The following is a 14,647-nucleotide window of genomic DNA, read 5'->3' on the forward strand; positions in this document are numbered from 1 at the left end:
GCAGCTCAGGCCCATTGCTACTTTTATGTCAGCCTTGCCTTTGAGTGGCATATCAGATCTAGAAGGGAGGAAAGTGCACTTTAAATTATACACACACACATCCTGGCATACGTAAGAAAAGCTCCTTGGGCAATGGCCATATGGCCACGAACGGAACGTGCAGTCACTTGGCTTGGGCTGGTCTCCCCTGAGCGGCAGGTGAGAGCATTCGCACCCGCAAACTTCAGCTGAGCTCAGCATCCTGAGATGCATCCCCTCCGTGGCACCCGGGCAGGCAGCTGCCACACACCCGGCAGCAGAGCGGCAGCACTGTGAATCCTGAGCGAGCCGCTCATTCCTCTGGAGAGGTGATGCCACCACGAGGATGATGGAACTGGCGGCAGCCAGGTGACCCCGAGATGCTATCTCAAAAAGACAAGCCACAGTTTCTGATTGATAATGCGGGAAACCCAAATGACAGGCATGATGCAATTTAAAAAAGAGAACTTGTGCAAGAAAAATGGGGGGGGGGGGGGGGGGGGGCGGGGGGAAGCCCCTCAGTCCCATAATACTGTGCTGCTTCAGTTGCCTTCATTTTTTCCCAGAGAAGCAAAGTGATTTTCAATTGTTCTTGCTTTCCCCAGGGTGCTGCCCGGAATATTCATGACTGAATAATCATATTCTCCCCTGCAACCTCTGTTTGTGTTTTGTTCTATCCAGCTACTGCACATCTGTTTCAGATTGAGCGATTGCTTGCATGTGAAGCAGAAAGCAGCACAGTGACTTCACTCTGTCCAGCTCGAGCGAGAGATGGGAAGAGCTGGACCCTGGAAATACGAGAGGATAGACTACTGTTTTTTGGCATAGTGTCACTGATAGGCATGGCTCAAGAGCTAGAACACAATTTACAAAACATGCCGAGGTATGAAATGCTTTTCCTCATTTTGCAGTGCTCCCCACCCCTTCAGTCTGGCTGAAATCTCTCCAAACCTCCTTCCATCAAATGATGGAGGGAGCAGCCCCCTTAGCCCCGTCAGTGCCCCCCACAGTGGGCTCTCGCTTGGGAGGGGGACACAGCAGGAATTTGTGTGGCAGAGCTGAACGTGAGGCTCCCTGGACAGCTGGAATTAGAATCCCCCGGTATCTGCCCCAGGGACAGCTCATCCTGTGTACGGAGCCACACAGCTGGAATCTCAAATCCCACGTCTAACACACACAAGCCTGGCATAACGTGCTGCTGGTATATGGTTGTGTTTCCATGGGAAAGGGAGAAGTGACTTAAGTGGGTCTGAAACCCTTTTCATGTGGGAGAAGCACACCTTCTTCCCGAACCCTTCTTCTGGGGTTTTTATGTGTTTTTTTCCCAGTTACTGGTTCTTTGAACCAAAGATGGAAGTGCAGCTGTTGGATGATGGCTTTGGGAAGATGCCCCATCTTCTTTTGGTGGGTTTTCTCAGGCAAGGCATGCCTGCCGTGGTGCACATCCAGGTGCCAGGGTGCTGCTTGTCCTTCCTCCTCTGCCTGGATGGAAGAGGCAAGCTCTGTTCATCTGTTGATGTTTGACACATTCGACAAGTGACAGCAGGAAAGTTCAGGATATATTTGGCATTTCTTTATTTGGCTTTGAAAGCCGTGTAAAGAGCGAAAGCAACAGGCTCAGCTGCATAATACTAATTTTGTGTTGCAATTTCATTTAGACAAATTACTCCTGCAAGTTCCTAATAAAAGCAGATGTTGGCATTGTCAAAACTAGTGAACAATTCTGATAACAGGAGCAGCTATTTTTAGTTTTATGTTAACCCAGTTCAGCCTTACATCAAGTTGTATTAAACCCAGAAGATACAAATAGGAACCATGCTGGTCATTCATTTGTTTCAAAATGTGCCAAAACCATCTCTTCTGCTTCACATAGTAGGTGGGATAAAGGAGTAGCTGGAAGGCAAGTGATTTGTCAAATCTCAAGCAGCACTTGTCACCCGGTGTACCCGCAGCTGGTGTGGAAGCATTAATTAGGGGAGCGAGCTCAAGCGAAGAAACGAGCACAGCAAAGGGCCACTGACCGTGTGGATCAAGGAACCTTCCCTACAGAAAACATCTTCTGCGGGTGGGCTGGCTTGCAGCACTGCGTGGCTGGATGGCCGGCAGCCCGGTCTGTGAGCTGCCTCCGTGGGAAGGGCTGTGATGCTCGGTGCTCGCCAGCGTCTGCCTTCAAGCGTTGCAGGCACTGCAGTGGGAGGAGGGAGGAAAGCCCTCCCAAGAGGTTAAGTGACCGGTCCTGCGTCAGGAGTGATGCGTAGCCAGCGGTACAACACCATCCATCCCTTGTCGTTCCTGGTCATCTTTGGCCTTCCAATATAATCAGCATATATTAGGATTTATTCCTATGTGATTTGAAGACTAGCCTGCCTTTCCAAAGGGGACTTTCCTTTGGTGGTGGGTGTTAGGTAAGCTGTGTGAGAAGCACAGCTTGTCTAGTGAAGTCTTGAGCTGCTCCAGACTGCAGCATCTTTTTGGGAACTTCATTTAATCATCTCAGTGGTTACCATCTAGAATTATATTACATGAAGATTCATTTTCTCCCAGAGCAACTTAAGTAAGGAGAAACATGATGTAAACACCGAAAAACTCAGCCCTGGCTTCCTCCTTAGCTTAGTTTAAAGCATAGAGAATAAGCTTTATAATGATTTTTCAGTTTTGTCAGTTTTTTGTTTTCACTGACTCCCTTTAACAAATTTTAGATTTTATCAGCTAATAGTTGCTTTGATATTAAATGCACTGCTGCAAACAAGTAGCATGCACAATTAAATCTCTATTTATACCCATTTTTCTCTTCATGGGAAAAGTTTTATTTCAGCTCCTTATTATATTAAAGCAATTTGCAGAAGAGAGTACTGTTAGGAAAATTAGGCTGATGGCATTTGGGTGAGCTGAACGCGCTGTTAAGCAAATCAGAAATTAGTATAGATTTCTTTCATTTGACTTCATTTGCTGTGGATCAAATTTGATACTAATGATAAAAAAATAGGCCAAGCTTTTAAAAATATTGAGGTCTCTGTGGTGAAATGGAACAAAAGTGGCAAGAGAAAAATTTGGATTTTTTTTTTAATCTAAATTGGAATAATTTTAATAATTCTATTATCCCTTGAAACCAAGGTGCAGTCTTTTCTTGGAGCACATCACACGTGCATGAGCTGCCTTTCTGCACCTTGGAGACGGGGCGAGATGATCTTTGTGAGTCGCAGCAGGAGGCAGAGGCACCTGGGTGTGCACAGCCCGCTCTGCCCGTGCTGTGAAGATCAGCTTTTAGCTCGCAACATGCAGAACTGCCTACTCTGCCACTTCAGAAAAGCAGGAAAACAAGTGGATGACTTTGGTCTAGCAAAACCAATAATATTTGGGATTGCTTTTCCCTGATGGTTTGTACTCTGCTGCTTCACGCTGAACTTGGTTATTGCTGTGTTGCAGAATGCTCGTTGAGTCTTTGCTTTTGTGTAACCCTCTCCTGCTGGGGCACGGCGGGGCTTGGCCCTTCGCAAGCGCACAGCTCGTGTGTTACGGGGAGGCACGGTGCCTGCGTTGCATCTTGTCATGGGATTCATATATACAGGATAGGAGAGAAAGGAGCTGCAATTAAATGTTCTGATTCTACAGTTACTTATATACCTGCCTAATAGCAGTTGGAGTATCCGAATTAGTAAATTAGATGTAATTAGTACATTTGGCTGAAGTATGGAAACGTGATTTGTGGATGTTGTAACACCAGGAAATATGGAGAAGCTGCTTCTGACTAGCAAAATAGTGATAAGCAGACAATGCAGAAGGAGAAGAGAAAAAAAAAATCAGGAAAATACGAGACCTCCTCACCCAAGAACATCCCTGAAATGTTGCTACTTGGAGGCTTACTTGAAGTGTTTTTTAGCTGCAGCAATATCCTCCATCAGAACATTTTGCATCAGAACCCAATATAGTATTTGCAAGGTAAATGATAACTTTATGGGTTTTTTTCAAAAGCCTTTTCAGTTGTGCAGTGCTGAGCCATGAGTAAGCCCTGCAGAGTGCCTGGGAGCAGGACCAGGGCTCTTTCCTGTGCTTATCTGATGAGGTCCTAAATGCCTTGGATGCTGTGGGAAAATATGGGAAGGTTCCGAGTAGCTGCTGGAAAGCCTGGTGGTTTCATCAGGAGTGTGAGTACTCAGGAGATAGTTGGATCGATCGTGTTAAAACCCCAACTGACTCCTGCGAGCTTGATCTGAGAGAACAGGATCCCATGCAGAAGGTGAGACAGGAGACAAGATTCAGAAAGGGTTGAAAGTGAAGCAGAACACAAGTTTCATGCTCACCATCTCCTAATCAAAGACAGCCACATACTGAAAGGTTGCTTCACCTTATTTTCCTTCCCATCCTTCCATCGGACATGATTGAACTGGGATTCTTCCACCTACTCCCTGAGTGTGTACCAAAGATGTACTTTGATTTGAGAATGGGATGCAATTTTTACTAGAATAGTAGAAATTATGTCAATAGTTTAACAGTTGTAAAATTAGAAGGAAAGAAAACCCCTAAGAGATGAGGAAATAGCTGGTATTAAAGTAATAGAATAATCTTACCCCGCAATAGTATTCTGTGCAGCTTGAAGCAGCTCTCTTCAGATGGTATCTGTCAAATTGTGTCAGGAATGTAAGGTGACATTATGAAGTCTCCAGATACATTTTCATGTCATTTAGCTGATTTCTGTCATGTGATAAATTGCATGTTTGTGAAATCAGTGTTCTGTACTGTGTGTATTCTGCTTTGCCAGTGTCAAAGTTCTGTGCTAGAGACAACAGCAGCCATGCATAAGAGCTATTGCTTTGCAGGATCTCACCACCTTTATTGAAAACCCTTATTCATTTTCCAGGCTTGGTATAAAAGATTAATGAGATACACGAAGATGCACAAGGTGAGTCTTCTTTAATTCTGCTTAATGATATCTCTGCTCTTTTTTTAAATGTGAGGTAAAAGGGAAAATTAAATCCTAGCGAGAGGTGAAGGCACAGGCTTTTGTTCTCTTGCTAGTGGTGGTTAATCCCAGGGAAGACCTGTTAATTCCTGGTGTGACTGGTAGATGGCTCAGCCCTGGCGCAGGTGGGCTGGGCAGGTCACAGGCGACTGGATCCAGCCCATGCACTTAGCCTGACCCTTATTACCCCTCATTTCTCTGTCTCCTCCTGAGTCAGGAGGAGAACTTGTGGGTCCAGGGAATACTTGCCAGTGATGGGATGGACCTGCTGTTGTGGAGTGCTGGGGTAGGGTCTGGACGTGGTTTTGCGGGAGCGGCTCTGCATTCGTGCCGGGCGCTCCAGTGGGCTCTAGGCAGCTGTTCAGTCATCGGCAGACGCATGCGACAATTAATCCTGGAAGGTTTTAGAAACCCATAAAAATTGTCTGCTGCCCCCAGAGCCCCTGGCCTGTAGGAGGACATTGAGTGGGAATGCTCTTAAAATTCCCTGAAAGGTACTAGTGATTTTTAACTGTATTGAATTATTTAGATGGAGCCTTTTGGTCCTTCGGCTTCTGCTGCAATAGCTATTACTCCTCTGGTTTGAACGACGGGTGGTCAATCTCCCTCTCTCACCTTACAAGTGTCCTGTTGTAGTTTGTGGCTGTAGGCAAAACCATTCTGGTAAAACACAAGATAAAAAGCAAAGCATTTTAATGACTATTAACATGTCATAACTAGTGACAATGAGTCATCCACAAGTTTAGTAATGGCCTACAGATCAACATACATCACTAGGAAATCTGGTTCAGCATCGTTTCGACCTGGTGGTTACCTTGTGGTAAGTTGGACACCCTCCCCACAGCAGCTCCTTGTGAGCACTGCCTTCAAGGCATGACTGCCCTCACACCAGCCCAGCTTGGTACCCTTCGTGACAGCACTATTAATCTGTTGATTTTTGCTTATGCTGTGAAATCAGGAGTGACTGTGACTGTTGGTACATTCACCTTAGCATGAATATAAACATAAGTAAGTACCAACTACACCTGGCAAGTCTGACGTGCTGACTGCGGGTCCTCAAAGCCTTGATTGAGAGAGAGACTATCCTGCCTAATTTTCTGGTTGTAAAAACAAATATTAGTAAATAAATAAAACCTTTTTCTTCTGATCATGTATTTTTTTGGACAAAAACTATTTCTTGACTTAGTTTTTCTTGCAGCTTATCAGCTTTTTGCATTTTCAAGTTTTCTGCCCTGGGTCTTGTAAGATAAGCTAACTTTTGAGAAGAACATTTACCAGTTCTATTTCAGATGCAGATGCAAAGTTTAATGGCTTTCCTGAAGACCCAGTGTAATGTCTGACTTGTTTAGTAAATCTGTCCCCATAAAAATCAAGTTTAAAAGCAAACTCCTAATTACTTGTATTGAGTATGATGTTTGATCACAGGTAACATCGAGCTGCTGTAGCAATCATATATGTTAAATGATAATACTGTGCTGCTGTTGGCTCTATGCTGGCTAATTTTCAACACACCAGTGATTGGTGTAGGGTTTTAATGGTGTCACTTGAGCTGTGCTGTATAGTTAAGCCTACATCTGCTGAAGAATAAATCATCTGTTTGAATAGTCAAAATTAATAGGTTTGGTCCTGTATTGTAATTTACCTCAAATTTTCAAATTTGTTATTCCAAAAAGGGAGGAGAACAGAATGAATAACTCAGAAATGTGTCATTGCATAATTAAACTTATTTATGGCTGTACCCATCTATCTATCTATCAAAATCTGCAGCCTTTCCTTCCTCTAGAACAGCATAAGGCTTGTCAGTACTTTTGACGCCAACGTTTTAAAAACCTTGGCTGGTCCCTTGCAATCGTGAGCTGGTAGGTGTTAGGAAAGGCACAACAAATTTTGTACAGTGACTTTACTGCCAAAGAACTGAAGAACATGAAGTTCATCAGGCAACTATTGTGGAAAATAATCTGAAGATATTTAGTAGAAGTGAATTATAATTCATCATATTTGATCTGACTCTTGCAGGGAAGCACTTGCCATCTCTCCAGAGAAACTCTCCGAGCAGCTGTTTGTCCTGGGAGACGCATGAAGCAGGTGAGGTGCCTCGCTGCTGTCTCGGAGAGCTGAAGCATTGAGGACATAAATCGAATCCATATAATGGAGAAGCATCACATGGGAAACACAGACTTCAAAAGAGATTTTAATGGTAGGTTAAATTCTAGTTCTAAGACTGATAGTTGAATGAAAGTACAACATAATTATGGATTACAGGTATGAAGTTGCAGAGCGGAGCAATTGCAGTTGTCTCTCAATGTACGTCTCTTGTCAGCCTGTACTGGGGGCTCTGCTCATTGCACCACTTCTGGGGAGATGGAGATGATTCCAAGTGCAGCTAAAATGATTAAATCTAGAATGGAATTTCTGAGGAAAGATTAAAGAATTAAATATGTATAGCCTGGCTAAACAATGACTTAAGGGGAAGTGTAACTCTTTATGAGCGTTTCAAGGTTACCAATACAGAAGACTGGAAGAACCATTCAGCATGTCACAGGCAGAATTGCTGAGAGTAATGAGATGATGTTAAGAAAAAATAAATTTTCAAATGCTTGCATCACCACGTGATCTGATTTAGGTATAAGGGAAAAACAAAATCTAGCTGCATGGGGATGATAGGCATGTCTTAGGTCTGTGGAGACCTCTTCAGTCTTTTGGTTCCCAGATTCTTTCCATAAAGCCCTTGCACCTCTTGCAGAAAGGCAGCCAGCACCCTGTGCAGCTGCACTGCCCACCTGCCAGCAAGGAAGGTTTGTGTTAGATCCACTTGCACAAGAACTCTAGCAAATGGAGACAAGGCTGAATTTTCTGCCTCTCATAGTCCTAGTGTTTAGACCTGTACCCAAGTATATAGCTAAGTCAGTTTTGGAAAACAGACTTGGGAAATGATAATCCATACTGCATTGCATTCCCCCACACTGTGTGGCTTGGGTTTTCTTTTGTTTTCTTTTACTCTTCTTAGATGATCTGAAGAAGAAAAATAGGGTTTTTTGAAAGGAGCTTAACCCTCATGTTGGGAATCATTTGTATTTCAAAATCCAAATGTTATACTGGCCAAACACCAAACTTTTATTTTTCAATTACCTTAGTTCACTTTCTTAAACTGCTTCTTTTTCTAGGCAATTTGTTTTTATACCTCATCCAGAGCTCTGAAAATGCAAGGAGGCTTTTTTATTGTTAGCCTTGAGCAATGACCCTAAGTTAAACAGCATCAACTGAGTGTCTGCAAGTTGGCTGAAAACGAGAAATTTCTGAAGGCTGTTAGGGTGAGTAACAGTGGGATGGAGCACCCCTTGGATGGGTGTCCTGACACGGCTGCTGCAGCCCTTCCTCAGCTCTGGGCACAGCAGTGTGTTCTCTTAGGACTGTCACTCTCCCACTGTGCCCCTGGTGAGATCCGTCATGCCTGGGGAAGAGGGCTAACACATCCTGCGTCTCCAGCACAAAGCACAAGGTGGGACCTGGGGTCTGTCCTTTATTTTCCTAAGGTTTAAACTGAAATAAGAGCCAGCTTTGCCACATTGCTGTATTTGGATGGAGTACAGAGTCACAGAGGACTTTGGGTTGGAAGGGACCTTCAAGGATCGTCTAGTCTGACCCCTCTGCCGTGGGCAGGCACATCTTCCAGATCAGGTTGCTCGGAGTTCTGTACCCTGAGGTAGAGAATATTTCATTGCTCTCTATGGGAATTGGGTTCATACATTAAACAAGAAAAAAAGGTAGTAGCCTCTAGGAGCTTCACTAATATATCCTGAAATAAAACCTAAAAAGAATATATGAAAAGCAGAGGAAATATCCTTATTAAATAGCCAGGTTGAAATATGGTTGTGTGTTGATACCTCCTGTATCCTGAGGTAGAGAATATTTTGTTGCTCTCTATGGGAATTAGGTTCATACATTAAACAAGAAAAATAGGTAGTAGCCTCTAGGAACTTTGCTAATACATCCTGAAATAAAACCTAAAAAGAATATATGAAAAGCAGATGAAATATCCTTATTAAATAGCCAGGTTGAAATATGCTTATGTTTTGGAACACACAATGGGATACAGGCATTTCAACTATAAAAAAAATTAAAAACCACATTATTTCCCAAAGATAGGTATCATAGATGAAATTGCCTTCATACTTCAAACTAATTAAAGTCCATGAAATATGTTGCGACTGTCAGTTGGTATTTACTTTTCTCTTGAACCACCTGATAATGACTGCTGAATTACCTGAATGGATGATCTTTTGATTTCTTTGCACGTCCATGTCACATGTTATGCTGACAGATATCCACCGAGCTGTGAAAGGTGATGGACTTAGTCCGAGTTTTTTTCTGAAGTCAGTGGGATTTTTCCATTGAATTCCAAGGCTCTTGAGTTAAACCTGCTCTGAGAGCCTCCTTCAATGCAACAGCAGCAGTCTGCGATTTTCCCCTCTCTTTCTTAAATCTTTTTTCTGTCCATGGAGGAACCTTGCTGCAGTTTTCACATGGACGCTTCTTGTATCTCCAGGCCATCACTGGTGCCGAGACCATGCTCGGAGCGATGCTGTCCCTCCAGAGGTGGCTGGGGATGTCCGGGAGGGTGCAATGCAGGTGTTCGAGGATCGCCTGGCCAGGAGGCAGCATCCTGGCTGCCTGCCTGAACCAGTGAAATACATGGGCAATAAAAGCAGGCTGCACTTTGAGAAAAGGGGCTGGGGGAGGGGGGCAGAAAGGCATTTCTGCTGGAAATGGTTATGTTTCCGCTGCACAGCCAATTTTTGATCTATTTCTGTTGCCCTTAGAAAAATGAAACTCCAGGTAGTGGTCCTGCATCTTAACAGAATTGTCAGCAAATGACTTTTGTTCAATGTTTTGGTGCCATTTTTCCTAAGCTGCCTTTATAATGAATGGTGAATCTTTACATGCCCAGTACGAGTTATTGAGATCCAAATCTGTTCTGGAAATTGTCTGTCTGACAGCCTTTTTATTGGCAACAAAGCTATTTAAATGAGAAACCTGTGCAGGAGATGAACTGGCTGCCCCATGTGATGGCAAACGGAAGCTGATGAATTCTGCACGGGCAGTAAGGTGACCCCTTTGCTTTCCACTCTAATTACTTTCCTGTCAGATGTTCCATTAGAGTGACAGGGTCCCAAGTTCCCAAAGATCTCTGTTTTGTCTTAGAAGATTAAAGGGTGGCAACTATTTTCAATATGATTATCATCATTATCTCTAGGAGATTTTATACTTCAGAAGTCAAAGTCATAATAGACCAGCTCACTGTAATTATTTCCAAATTGCCTTAATGTATATTCCAGAAGCTCTTTTTGCACTTTGTAATTTATTTATTTGCTAAGCCAATAGCACATTAAAATGCTAAAATGTCTCTGAACCTGTATGAAGCCAGTCTGGTGGTAACTTGCATGGGCTTTGCCAGCATCTCCTTTACCCACCAGTAACCCCATCCATTTTTTATTAAAGTAGCATTCTCTGTGTTCTCTCTCTGGGAAGATACCTTGAGGGATGCCTCTTTTTTTTTTTTTTTGTTTAAAATTAAAAGAGATTCCATGATTCTGCAAGGTTTGTTAATGTTGCAGTAATTCTCTGTGCTGATGGAAATGCTTGTAAAAACATGTACTTAAACCAATAGAAGAAAACATTCAAAAATGCAATAAATGCTCAGTTTCTCAAAAAACGCTTTTTTCTTTTTTTTTCTGCTGGCATGTTTCTAAAGAGGAAGTCTTGATGCACCAAGGGATGGAAATAGCCTGCGGCTATCTAGCAGGCTCGGTTTTCTCTATTGCAAAAGCCATCCCACCTTGGGAGAGCGACCAGGGTGGTTTTGGGCACAGTTGGTGAACATGGCTGCTTGCATCCCAACCACATCTGTTCCCTTTCTTAATGGTGAGTAGAGAACGAAGAGAAGATATGCCCTGTGTATTAAACTGAAACTAACACAAATAGCGTCTAAAATGCACTCAGCTAATTGTTCAAGAGTAATTTATGGACCAAGAGTTATGCTGCAATAATTGTGAATAATGAGTAAACCACGGCAAAAACGCTAAATGGCTTGCAGACATTTTGTGAACAGGAAATGAGGCTAAATTCATTGAATAAATTAATTGCTATGGTTTATTCTCTCAGCTTTAATCTGCTGCCTGCTGAAAGAAGCCTGTGCAAATGGAAAAGCTGGTCCACAGCCTTCATTTTGAAATGTGGCTGCCTCGCACTGAATAGAAGAGAAAAGAGGCCTGAAAGGGGTTTTGCTGTGTTATAATAATGTATCATGCTTGTAACACAATTTTCACCTTCAAAGTTTTACCTGCCCTTTGGGATTGGGCAGTTTTATAATCCCATTTTATTAGTGAGAAGCAGATGGAGAGCCTGCAGGGAGGAGAGGTGATTTTTCCCAAGGCCACACATTGTCTCTTTGGCAGAATTCAAGTTGGAGCTTGGGATTTTTCAGTCCCTGACTGATGCTTATGATATTTTTCTGTTTGAAGACTTCCCCCTCCTGCAAAAAACATGAATACTGGGAGATGCACAAAACAACCCTAAGCAGATTTGAGGCTTCGCCAATGAAAATGCAGAGAAAAAGGAGGAATGAGAAGACACATCCCCCAGCCCGTTTTAGAAGATCAGTTCTAGTAAAGAGGAATAATATTTTAACAACCAGACAGATTGTCTCAGATTTACTATCTCAGAGGACAGCAGTGAAGGCAAAGCATTTTTCTGTAAGGATTATGATTACCTGACAGGGCCTTATCATAACCAGGATAAATGACCCTGATTTAGAAAAGATCTGTTAATTTATGAGTAGCTGTTGCTTTTTAATAGTACAGTTTTTTCTTCCTGCCATTAATATTAGTAAAAATAAAACTAAGGCCCATGTCTTTACTTGGATGGAATTTGTGATTTAAAATGAAATTTGGAGAGCCTTGTAGATCAATTCTTGGATTTTATAAGCTGCTGGTAGCAATTTATGTGGATGTGAGACCACAAAATCCTTCCTGGTTCTGCGCACAAGCTGCCTGTCATGCCCTAGCTCCTGGCAGCTTTTTCTCTCCCAACTCGAGCTGGCATGGCTGGATGCCTGAATGGGCATCCTTGAGCTGGAAGGGTCTGGTGACGGTCTGACAGCTTAGGACAAGCTCTTTGCTATTAATGGGGCTCAGAGTAGTATCACTTGGCTCAGATTTATGCACTGTGCAAGTCATCCCTTTGAGGAAGCTTTAGTGTTCCTCCTTGGGCTAGGACTGACAGCCCCTTTCTGCTGATATTTATAGCAGGGCGCTTTTACACCCCGCTTGACTCGTTGCATAGTGATAGTAAACAAATCTATAAGTCCTTTCCCATTTAGCTCCCAGTCTAAAGCGAGCTGTATAGCATAGCAGCCCGTGTAGCTCTAGGGGCAAGCTGCTGCTGGGGAGTTTTGTTAAACAGAGTACGATTACCCCATCTGGCTTGATCATATCTGCTCGGATAATCGAAATAGATTTTTCCCCTCCATTTGATAAAGTTTAATAGAGCAGAACAGTAATCCAAATGTTAACATTAATCGTAAGGTGAGACAAAGGGAGACGCAGTTGCACCACTGACGGGAAGCTCACCAGAGGAGCCCAGGATCAGTCTGCACCCCAGCTTGCTGCCCAGCTGCAGCAGCACTGCCAGGCGGGGGTGGCTCCACACCAGTTCCCCGCTGCTCCCACCCTTGCTGTTGTGGAGTTCTGTCTCCAGCAGCCTCTACAAAAAAAGCAGTCTTCTCTGTTGTGGTTAGTACTGCTGGAGCAGTTATAAAGGTTAGGTTTTGCTGCCGCTGTTGACTTTAGCATGCACGTTTTGGTGCATCTTTCAGCTCTTGTATGTTCAAAACACCTTTGCTGTTCTGAGATTGCATTTCTAACTGTTTCTTACCAGAAGCAATCTAACCCCACTGATGCCCCCAGCACACACTGAACTTGCCGGTGTGGGAAGCCTGGTGTACCAGGAGCACGTCCCTCACCCTCCGGGCTCGTGCAGGGGTCTGGGCTGCTGCTCGTTTACTGCTGCGGGAGGCTCTTAACTCTCCTTTGCTGTTTCAAACGTTAACTGAGAATCAAACTTTCTGCCTTCCCTTGCAATAATACCAACAGAAAGAAATTAAAATAAGTGTCTGTTCTGGATGTACCTGAAGCCATAAAATGATTTGTATATAAAACCAATCGAAATAAGTCAGAATCTTTTTCTCCATGTTTGAAAAGGTTAAACCTCCAGCAGCAATGGCAGCAATGCATTGCGCTTGGAGTTTTGCAGACAAAATGTCACTCTCTTATTTTATTATACAAAGTAGTCCACCCTAAATTACGTTTTCTTTTTTTAATTTATTTGCATGAAAAAGATGGCATGGCATAAATCATCTTGTGTAGGTTGCTGGGTTATTTGCATTTCAGAGGTTGTTTTTAACTTTGTATTAGAAAGGAATTTGCAATTGAGAAGCTTTGGGAGGCATTAACTGCTGGTGATTGGTTGTTCTCAAAAGGTGATGAATGATGTTCATTTTGCTTAGGACAAACATCTCAAAGTTTGTGTCTTTCTAAAAAAATTATCTGGGGCAAACACCGAAGGCCAGTGAGCGATGCTTTCATCTCAGGAAGTAATTCCTCTTGGAAAAGCAGGATATTTGGGATCAGAGTTTGCTCTCTGAAGCCATCTGCTTGGCACTGTTGCTGCAATGCAACATCTGCCCCATGGAGGTCAAGCCGCTTGCTTGCTGCCTTGCCAGAAAGAAGGTGGCAGTTGGAAAAGTTTGTTGTAGGACGGTGGTTTGAAGGACTGCCTCTGCTCCGGAGAAAGGAGAGTCATCCCACAGGTCTTGCCAGTGTTGCCTGCCGGCACTTGTTGCTGTCCTTCATTACAGCACTTGTTTAATGGCATCTGACAGAAGGCAACTGGAAGTCTGGAAGGCTTTAATGAATCTTCAGATGACTATTTTCTGCTAAAAAATGAGGTGAGAAGCTGTATCTTAAATTCAATACAGCATGTGGCACATAGGGAACAAAACAGCAGAATAAAATGTATTTTATTAGCAATGAACTGAGGCTGCACATGAAAGAACCCTTTAAATATCTGACATGTTGAATGCATTATATTCCCCTTCAGGAAAGAAGTATTCAAAGGGATAGAGCTGATGAACTGTGGTTATTAACTTGACTTGGTGGTGATGAGAATGGTATTGACAAAAAGGCTGTGGTAGACTTCAAATGCATTTGCTGCCATCATGGAGTTAGAGCACTGCTCTGGCAAAAGTTGGAATTACTTTACATATTGATGGAAGGTCTCCAGTGAGAGGCCCTCATTTGAAAGTGAGCACAGTTCAGGAGTTGAAAGCGAAGCAGTAAAACACATCCACTGCCTCCAGTAGGTGGGAGCTGGAAAGCGTCAAAGCCAGCCCCAGTGCAAAGGACCTGCTGAATCAAGGGCTGGAAGGGACCTGGTGGAGGAACTTCTGCACTCGGCGAGCTACAGGAACTTACTCAGCAGTATCTGAATACACTAGGCACTTTTTGGATGGAAGCTTAATATTCTACACATAAATGGTTGCCAGTGGAACTGGATCTTATACTGAGTTTCTTGGCAGCATCCACTAGCCCTCAGTGAAGTCTCCAAAAGCTA

The 14,647-nt window shown here is 43.3% G+C and overlaps 1 protein-coding gene and 1 long non-coding RNA gene across 3 annotated transcripts in view; both read left to right on the forward strand.

Annotated features, from left to right (window-relative positions):
- Nucleotides 1–8,291, forward strand: part of PRELID2 (PRELI domain containing 2) — a 105,885-nt gene extending 97,594 nt beyond the window's left edge. For both annotated transcript variants that reach the window (XR_008733493.1, XR_008733494.1), the window contains exons 8-10: nucleotides 4,877–4,918; nucleotides 6,995–7,175; nucleotides 8,143–8,291. The gene's annotated coding sequence lies outside the window, so the exon portion shown is untranslated. The remainder of the gene's footprint in view (nucleotides 1–4,876; nucleotides 4,919–6,994; nucleotides 7,176–8,142) is intronic.
- A 2,429-nt stretch (nucleotides 8,292–10,720) lies between these two features.
- The window catches only part of LOC114016262 (uncharacterized), a 61,172-nt gene continuing 57,245 nt past the window's right edge, over nucleotides 10,721–14,647 (forward strand). Inside the window, exon 1 of the long non-coding RNA XR_008733593.1 lies at nucleotides 10,721–10,900. This is a non-coding gene — a long non-coding RNA (uncharacterized LOC114016262). The remainder of the gene's footprint in view (nucleotides 10,901–14,647) is intronic.

Source organism: Falco cherrug, chromosome 8 (assembly GCF_023634085.1).
Source record: "Falco cherrug isolate bFalChe1 chromosome 8, bFalChe1.pri, whole genome shotgun sequence".
Lineage (NCBI taxonomy): Eukaryota > Metazoa > Chordata > Aves > Falconiformes > Falconidae > Falco > Falco cherrug.